The sequence below is a fragment of the Myotis brandtii genome, unplaced genomic scaffold (genome assembly GCF_000412655.1).
Source record: "Myotis brandtii unplaced genomic scaffold, ASM41265v1 scaffold470, whole genome shotgun sequence".
Lineage (NCBI taxonomy): Eukaryota > Metazoa > Chordata > Mammalia > Chiroptera > Vespertilionidae > Myotis > Myotis brandtii.
Genome location: NW_005367953.1, coordinates 2,420,825 through 2,430,466, shown reverse-complemented (window position 1 = coordinate 2,430,466; position 9,642 = coordinate 2,420,825). Strand labels below are relative to the sequence as shown.

General features: G+C 40.1%; 1 protein-coding gene across 1 annotated transcript in view; it reads right to left on the bottom strand.

The window, feature by feature from the left end:
• Positions 1-9,642, bottom strand: part of MARCH3 (membrane-associated ring finger (C3HC4) 3, E3 ubiquitin protein ligase) — a 105,340-nt gene that overhangs the window by 51,743 nt on the left and 43,955 nt on the right. The window lies entirely within an intron of this gene.

Genomic DNA, 9,642 nt, shown 5'->3' with positions numbered 1-9,642 from the left:
CTGCAAACAGCCATCAGCCCCTCACCCAGGCTGGCCAGGCACCCAAGCGGGACCCCCACCCTGATCCGGGACACCCTTCAGGGCAAACCAGCCGGCCTCCACCCATGCACCAGGCCTCTATCCTATATAATAAAAGGATAATATGCAAATTGACCCTAACAGCAGAACAACTGGAAATGACTGGTCACTATGACACACACTGACCACCAGGGGGCAGACGCTCAATGTAGGAGCTGCCCCCTGGAGGTCTGTGTGCTCCCACAGGGGGGGCTCTGCTCAGCCACAAGCCAGGCTGATGGCTGCCAGCACAGCGGTGGTGGCGGGAGCCTCTTCCGCCTCCTCAGCAGCACTAAGGATGCCCGACTGCAGCTTAGGCCTGCTCCCTGCTGGCAAGTGGACATCCCCGAGGCTCCTGGGCTGCCAGAGGGATGTCTGATGGCCAGCTTAGGCCTGCTCCCCCAGCAGGTGGTCATCTCCCGGGGGGTCCCAGACTGCGAGAGGGCACAGGCTGGGCTGAGGGACCCCCCTGAGTGCACAAATTTTTGTGCACTGGGCCTCTAGTGATTATAATATAATGCCATCTATATGCTAACAATTAGCCATAATTCTTACCATTCTGGACTCAGTCACAGAGCTTAGGGCTACTGAAGTATAATCCAGACTGCAAACTTCTAATATGAGCACAATAGGGAAGAAAATACATGCCACCATAACCAGTGGTAATAATCAGCTTGACTACCGATAGGAGCCAGAAGTCACTAGCCTCATCAGTGAAAAGTGTTATAATTTTCTTTTTAAAAAACGAAGTAGGGGAATGCTATTTACTGCAGTGGTTCAGCATGTGAGCCGTGGAATTAACATCTTTGGTTTGAAACCCAGCTTTCCCATCTATCAGTTATGTCTCATCAAGTTGGGGATAAAATGGTGCCCAACCTCCTATTTTAGGATTAAATGAAATGACTTATGTAACGCTAGCACAGACCTTCCTTGGCACACAGCAAACACTGCTAGCTGCCATTATTGTGTGAGGGCCACAACAACTTCAAATATCACAAGGGTATACTATTGCTTTTGATACTTCTGTCTAAGCCAAAAGGCATTTACCACAAAACTGACACTAATATAGGAGAAAACACAGTATTTTGAGAAGCAGAGTGGAGGAGCAGAAAAAAACATGAGCTTGGGAATCAGGTACATGGCTTTGAATACTGGCTTTTGCCACCAGTTACTCCTGTGCAATCTTGGATAACTAACTTACGTTAATTTGCCCATCTGTAAAAAAGGCAAGTGCCTCCCATATAGAATCATTGTGCAAATTAGCCCAAGTGTCTCGTCCAGTGGGTGCCCACTCAGTGGTATCTCTCATTATTATTAGAATATTATATATGGCTCTGGAGAGGGACAGAGGCGGGCCTGATGAATCCAGCCACTGGATGCTGTGATCCTGAACTGGGGCAGAAGGGCCAGAACTTACTGGAAAAACATTGAGGTGAGACTGAACACAAATACCAGGCACACCTAAAACAATTAAGTGTGACTGTAAGGTGAAGTGTGCAGAGAATATTACCTTAAAACACAGCATCAATACAATAGAGAACAGAATATTGTCTCCCTTTGTTTTTGCTCGAGGGCTAATATGAGGCTCTGAGGAGCCAGGTCGGCCACTATACCTCTGTAACTTTCCCTTTGTCCTCCCTGGGTTTGCCTAAGGGCCAGGTACCATTTTAGCCCCAGAATGAGGTAGCGACTCAGAAGCAGGATAGATACAGACGAATGAATGGTGGCCTTCTTTTCTGGGGAGGATGGTTCTTTGCAGGGGAAAACCAAGCTGAGTTTGTAATTCCACTTGCATCGGTTGATGTCAACATTCCCAGAACCAGGCACTCTCTTTATCTTGTGTACACAGCACTCAGCCCAGGGCCCACTTAGATGTTTACCAGGTAGCTTAGGGAGAAATGCATGTTCTTTTAATAAAACAGGAACATGTGGGAGGGGAAATTTACAACATTTTGGGTATCTGGGTCATAAGGATCCGAACACTAGAAAGAAGCCGGAATACACTGCATCATGATTATACACTGCATCATGATTTTTATTAAGTTCTCTTTTCTAGGTGATATAAAATGTGTCCTGCCTGCTGGAAGAGAAAATGCAACTAAAATTAATCCATGATGACAGCGTGTATGTATGCAAACAAGACATGCTGACTTCTCTAGCTTGGTCTGTCCATAAATTGGACTCATTTCTTAGATTTACAAATGATGATCACTGTGGTAAATTCAATAACAGAACTTCCTGCTCTAACCATGGCATTCTCCTCAGTATCTTTTTAGAGCCCTTAAGTGGTTTTGATGTACAGGAAACGAAAAGCGGGCAGATTAAAAGTTACACAAATAATGAAGATGAGTTCCTAGGCAAATTACCCATTACTGTGGAGGTTTTGAGATATTTTCATTAAAACGAGTAAAAAGGCCATCTTTTTAGATACTTGTGTATCTACAGATGATTGTAAACTCGTTCTCTTTATTTCTTTCCAGCTCCCATAAGCCTCTTTTATTAGTTTCAAGGAATAAAGCTCCAATCTGCTTCAATAAACTGTATTATTTTTTAACTACAAAACCATACACAGTTTCTTTACATGAGCAATCTTCTTTAATGGCAATGCAGTTATTGGGAAAACTCCATTAAAAGGTATACTTTATAGACTTTCCTTCTTCTACCTTCTAGCCCTCTCTATTCAGAAAAAGCCCCACAATGTTATTAAGACCATTGCTTTTTCACAAGTACCTGGCATATAATTAGCACTTAAAAATATTTGTTGACTCGTTGAACAAATATATGAATTCACTATCTTGACATCAAATTCTGGATCCAGGTTTAAAGTCACACAATCATAGGGCTGACACAGACCTCCCACTTAGATACACATTACCCTCTATATGACTTACCTACCTTCTAAGCAGTCTAGTGTCCCTTCTATTTGATGGTTGTCTATATATTTTTTCCTTGAATTTGAATAATCTTTATGTTTATTACCAAACTTGAAATCAGGCAATCCCATGTATAGATCGTTTAGGAAAATTAACAGGCAGACCATGATTTTGAACTCTTAACCTAGAAATGGCTTGCAATTATCTCTCGAACAAAGAATTTCTAATTCCCCTCCCTATTCACCCATATACACTTAGTATCCTTAAGTTGACATGGAGAGTATTGTTTAAAAAATGAAAGTATGGCCCTAACCGGTTTGGCTCAGTGGATAGAGTGTCGGCCTGCGGACTCAAGGGTCCCAGGTTCGAATCCGGTCAGGGGCATGTACCTTGGTTGCGGGCACATACCCAGTGGGGAGTGTGCAGGAGGCAGCTGATCGATGTTTCTCTCTCATCGTTGTTTCTAACTCTCTGTCCCTCTCCCTTCCTCTCTGTAAAAAATCAATAAAATATATTAAAAAAATGAAAGTATGAATAAATGTATGACTAAATGACTGAATGGGTAGATAAAGATTCAAAATACTCCAGAGGTAAAGCAATTCCCATCAATCCAAGACACTTTGGAAGTGCAAAAAAGGAGAATCGCTGGTTCGAGTTGAAATGGTACCTTTACTTCCATACTCAGAAAAACTATTAGGTGATTGGACTCTTATGAGCTACTGTTGCAATCTTTAACTTAACCCTGCATTCCTGGAATAAACCTTCTCCTTCCACTTCCCCTTCCCTTTCCCCTTCCCCTTCCCCTTCCCCTCCACCTCCCCTTTCCTTTCCCCTCCCCCTTCCCTCATTCCCACATTCCCTCATTCCCTCCTGCTAATCCTCACCTGAGGATATTTTTCCATTGATTTTTAGGGAGAATGGAAGAGAGAGGGAAAGACAGAGAGAAACGTCGATGTAAGAGAAACACATTGATTGGTTGCCTCCTGCATGAGCCCCACCAAGGTCCGTGCCGGGGAGGAGCCTGCAACCAAGGCATGTGCCCTTGACTGGAATCGAACCTGGGACCCTTTGGTCTGCAGGCCAATGCTCTATCTACTGAGCCAAACTGGCTAGGGCATAGTGTATTTGCATGTTGAGGAAGTCTTGCCCGTTCTATTTCTGATTGATATCAACTTGCAAAACCACCAGAAACATCTACTATTGTAAAGAAACATGTTTTTTTGTTGTAGTGAATGGTTGGGATAGACAGGCAGGCAAAGGTGACATGAGTGTAGGGTGTGATAGTTAATTTTATGTGCCAACTTGACTGGGCCACAGGGTGCCCAGATATGTGGTCAAATATTATCTTGGTGTTTCTGTGAGGGTATTTTTGGAAAAGTTTAACATTTAAATTGAGAGGCTGAGTAAAACAGATTATTCTTTTTTTTTTTTTAATGCTACTTTAACTTGATAGTACACACATTTATTTTTATTTTTTTATTGATTTTTTACAGAGAGGAAGGGAGAGGGATAGAGTTAGAAACATCGATCAGCTGCCTCCTACACACCCCCTACTGGGGATATGCCCACAACCAAGGTACATGCCCTTGACCGGAATCGAACCTGGGACCTTTCAGTCCGAAGACCGATGCTCTATCCACTGAGCCAGACAGGTTAGGGCAAAACAGATTATTCTTAATGTGGGAGGGCCTCATCCAATCAATTGAAGGCAAAAGGCAGACTCTCTCCTGAAGAAGAGGAAATTCCTCCTGCCTGACAGCCATTCAACTGGGACATCAGTATTTCAGATTCAAACGAAAACATTGGCTTTCCTTTGGCCTCAAACCTGCTGGCCTATGGCCAGGAATGTAGACCATCAGCTCTCCTGAGTCTCCAGCTTGCCAACTCACCCTGCAGATCTTGGAACTTGTCAGCCTCTATTATCACATAAGCCAATTCCTTACAATAAATATCATTCTATCTATCTATCTATCTATCTATCTATCTATCTATCTATCTATCATCTATTTCTCTGAAGACTGCTAATACAGCAGAAACAACCAAAAAGCTGATAATCTAAAAAAGTATATAAATCTATACATATACATATACATATACATATACATATACATATACATATATCTTTGAAAAATCCATAAAGTGAAACTTAAGCAAATTCTCAATTACCTTCTTGGTGATGCTCAGGCTATGTATGATCCCTGATCACACATTAGGAGCGTGGGTGCCTGGGGTGTGCTAGGTGGAGATGACACAGGCTGTTCTCAGCCTGGGTGATGAGCCCTCACACATACTGAAAAGCAATCTGGTGGTATGTACTAAAAGCTCCAAAATGGTTGTGCCTTTCCTTTTAGGGAACTATTTTTAGGATATAATGTTTGAGCCTTTCCTTCAAGGAATATATTTTAGGGACATAATCAGAAATGCAGTGTTTTTTCCTAGTAGCACAAAACAATTGTCCAACAGTTGGGAAAAGGTTAGAGTACATCCATAAAATGGATCATAACATTACTTTTATAATAGATGTTTAATGGCACTGGAAAATAAAATATAAAGTGATGTAAAAAGAAGTAGGATATACGAGTATTTATATCTATAATTTCAACCACCAAAGAGAGAGATGGTGTACCCACATGTAAGTAGTGGTTCTCTCTGGGTAATAAGTGATTCTTATTTTACTTTTATTGTTTATGTTTTTAGTATTTTTAAAATTTTTGAAAATGAAAATATTTTTATCATATCTGGAAAAAAAGAACAATAAACATTGTATAAACCTCAAGAGGGAAAGCATATTAAATCACCTCCTTAGACAACCAAACCAAACCAGAGAAAGCCTACCAAAATTCAAAAAAGCACACCCCATCATCATAAATAATTCAAACAAGTAACCAAGAGGACTTCCTTTATCCCATAGATTCAGACATGACATTACAGATATCCAGGGAAGGAAGTCAGCAAACCCTCTCCAAGCACCTGCTCCAGGGAGGAGCTGGTTTTGTGGGAAGACCCAGGTTAGTGACTAGATCCTCCAGCCGCTTCTCCACACACAGATGGCGGCCACAGATGTCAATGTGGAGAGACAAAATGACCCAGCTGGAATACTCCTCTCTCTCTCTTTTCCCCCATATAAATATAATGTGCCTAAATTAACATTTGACTGGCTTTTTTCTTTTTAACCAGGAACATACTAATTTCCATTAAAAATCCATATACTTAATGTGAATCATATCCTTGCTACAAGACAAGTCTATAAACAGGAGCTGTAATCATCAGCCTGTTTGGGATTTATATAACCAAATTGCCTGGCTCTCAACTGTACATTTAACCATGTGACCTTACGAGAATGGGTGAATATTTTCACTTCTGTTTCATAAATGAGAAAATCAAAGGAAAGGAATTTTATGATTTTCTCAGCACCCTCAAGTCAGTGGAAGAACCTGATAACTGCATTTTTGACTCGAATTGCTGTGCCTTGCTACCACTTTTATTATTAATACTGATTAAGTACACATATGATGCAAGATGCCGTTAGTCATTCTGGTTGGGGTGAAGTGAGGTGAGACAGAAGAGTAGGGCAAGGGGAATAAAAAGTGAAAACCTTTCTCCCCCAAAGTTACCTAAGTAGGTGATTTCTCCAGTTCTGACAAGTATACTCCCCAAAACTCCCGAGTTTCCTAATAACGCTGAGTAGAATTGAAAGCTTAAAGAAAAAGCACATATTCTGTTGATAAGACTCAAGTTTTGAAACAGGAAGAATTCTTGGTATCGAATGATTTGGTAAGACATTGTAATAGCTGCAAGATTTCATGGTTAAATTCCACATTATATAGTTTCAGCAGCTCTCACTGACATTGATGAGTACTTTAGATTTTTTCAATCCACATTTTACTAATTTAGAGGAGAGCAGAACATACTTCTCAGCTCTGTTGATCTGATTCTTAGAATTTAATCACCTCCCTTAGTATTTCTAAAGTCTCACGCTGTGGGTGAAACTTCTCTTCATATGTGTGAGTCATCACACGTTTTTCTAGGCATCACAGCTCCTCTACTCCCCATCCTGTGCAATGATTTAATTTTTCCCCATGGCACTTCAGAAATGTAGGCAATAAAGTTCTGTGAGCTGTCCTACTGAATTACAGGAAATTAGAATCTGGTTTGAGGGAAATAACTTCACATGTGCATTACAATAAAGAAAATGCAATATTTTCTCAGTTTTGCAGAGGCTAAAATAAATAATGTACCTTATTTCTTATAAACAACAAGAAAAACCATACAGTGACCAGGTATTTTGGGAATGGGGAAGTTGATTGTCCTTTCACTGAAAGGAAGTGAATTTTGTGTATATACTAGTCACTATAGTTGCAAATAACTTTTTCTAAGAAAACCAGCCTTAGAAAGGTTGCCAGAAGTTTCTTCCTTTTTGGATAGTGTCTAATAACAACACATGCACAAATCCCTGTTAGTATCCAATTCTACAACAAATATAACCTTATGCTAGCATTAATGAAAGCAGATGACCCTCAACTTAAACACTATTTTTATTATTTCTTCTTTGACAGCTCCATACCCTTGGGTATGCCTTCCCTGTAAGAAAAGGTTAGGATCAGCGTCTCACCCACATAATCTCCTACTGCATGCCCTTTTCTCCTCATGTGAAAGGAAGGCTTCGCTAAGTGGTAAAAACTGTTTGGTCAGGGTAGATGAAAGTTCTCAGGAGTGGCTGGAATGGGAGAACACTTATTAACACTCCCCTGGCTGCAATCCATTCTGCATTTCCTTCTTATCCCCTAGCCCAGCCGTGGGCAAACTACGGCCCGCCGGATCCGGCCCGTTTGAAATGAATAAAACTAAAAAAAAAAAAAAGACCGTACCCTTTTATGTAATGATGTTTACTTTGAATTTATATTAGTTCACACAAACACTCCATCCATGCTTTTGTTCCGGCCCTCCAGTCCAGTTTAAGAACCCATTGTGGCCCTCGAGTCAAAAAGTTTGCCCACCCCTGCCCTAGCCCTTCCTATATCATCTATGCTGGGTGATCAACCTTCAGTATGATTCCTTCTGGAACATGGTACGGTGTTAATAAAGAAAATAGAGAACTGTAATTATATTGGGAGAACTGGAAGAAATTCCTATTGGTGCTTTGAAAATAATTGTAATTATGAAAAATACCGTAGTGGTAATTTTAACAGGCAGAGATGCTTCTAGACTAAATGTATTTAAGACACAAATCTAAGACTTTAATAGAAAGGCAATCCAAATACAGTTGATTCTTGTTATCTGAGGTGGTTATGTTCTATAAATTGCCGTGAACACTGAGTTAGGGAATTCTGAACCATCGCTCCTACGGTAAATATAGGGTTAGGTTCTTGCAAGCCTCTGGTCACATTTTCATCAAATAATCAATATATAACCTTGTTTTATGTGTGTTTCTGTTTAGAGATACCTTATTTAATGTGTAGTTGATTCACTAACATTGAACTCAGGGCCAACAATTCTATAACTTATGCCTGATTGAAACATATCTAACAATTTCTTATACAAGGTAGATAATGAAACTTATCTAACTTATATTTTCTCCATAAGGCACATCACAGCCTTCTGTGCTTAGGAACACTAAACAGCACGTCAGCACTATGCTTGGGGTCATTTTAAAGAGCAAAATTACCAACACCACCCACAAAAATAGATTGTGGAAAAGACACTGGTTTACATCATGAGAGTGAAGCAAGGAGGTAGAGCATCGCCTTTGGCCTGCGCTGGGAGACTGAAATTTTTCACACTCTGTGTATGTCTGCATTTTACCATGAAAGTACCACAGGTATTGATTTTCGATTTACAAATAAATTTCAGCAAGTACTTGAATTCTCAGATATGGAATCCACAAATAATAAGGACTGAGCGTAGAAGTTCTATCTCTTATCCAATAGCAGATTGTGCTTTATCTCCTTTTCTCTTAAACATTGATACGGCCTCAATGAAAGTAATCTCCCATGCTAAACAGTGAGACATATTTTTATGCTAGGCGGTCACTGCAATTGTAGTGCAGCTGTGTATTATTTATTTTGCGTGTGTGTGTGTGTGTGTGTGTGTGTGTGTGTGTGTTTGTGTCTGTGTGTGTTTAAGTAAATGGGTGTTAAAAGCTTTGATTTTAAAAAATAAATGAATGTTACTAAGGTTGGTGGAAAATGTTAAACTACAAGTTCACAAAATCTCCTCCAATTATTTGTTTTAGAAAGGAAATAGAGAAAATGTTGTGAACAGATGCAGAAGTTAATTTTTATAATTCCGGTAAAACTTCCATTAGTGCACTTTACTCCCCCTGGTTCAGAAAAGGTATGTTCGGAATTTGGTAGAAGAACGATGAACAATTACTAAGTTCTCTGGAAAGGGAGAGATGCTGAGCTGAATATGTGAAAATAAGAGGCCTCTGTCTCCTTAAGCCCTTTTGTGCTGAACTGCATTTCAGGAGCTTTCTAACCACTGCAGGTAAGATTAGAAGTTCAAACCTATTTTTTACAAGTTGTTGTCATCTCTAAAATGTAGAGAAAAATCTTGACACCATCTATCCAACGAGGCGGTGTAATAAGTAGGGAAAAAACCTAGGCGGGAAAATTCACACTTGTTAGAAACAGTTTTCTTTTTTTTTATATATATAATTTTTATTTCTTAAAGTATTAAAAAGAGTATTACATATGTCTCCTTTTTCCCCCCT